We start from the raw sequence: 404 nt of genomic DNA, 5'->3' as shown, positions 1-404 counted from the left end.
CAATAGAAAATTATAACCTTCAAGAGTAATCAGCCAAAATGGTTATCAAATGCTGTGTTTTTCGGCTGTGAAATTAAAATAAGAACTCGAAAACCCGGGGGGGAAAAATGTTCCCGAGATTATTTGCATTAGAAAGTGCAGCTGAAGGACCTGCAATGTCACCCATGGTGTGGCATGCCCTCCAGGCACGTCCGGCGACGACGAAGGGGAAACCTCTTTCTTAAGAGAGGGGGGATCACAAAATGAATTGAAAGACAGGATGAAGTAAATACAAGATGCATAGCCAAATTTCCTTTTTCTTTTCTTCAAACACACATTGCAAAAAGGTTTTTCATCACTTTACGATCTACAGCACAACTAACGGTAAATGTGCTTCCTTCACGCGATGCGGATCACATGATCAT

This window comes from Penaeus monodon, chromosome 24 (assembly GCF_015228065.2).
Source record: "Penaeus monodon isolate SGIC_2016 chromosome 24, NSTDA_Pmon_1, whole genome shotgun sequence".
NCBI lineage: Eukaryota > Metazoa > Arthropoda > Malacostraca > Decapoda > Penaeidae > Penaeus > Penaeus monodon.
Note: the sequence above shows the minus strand (reverse complement) of the source record.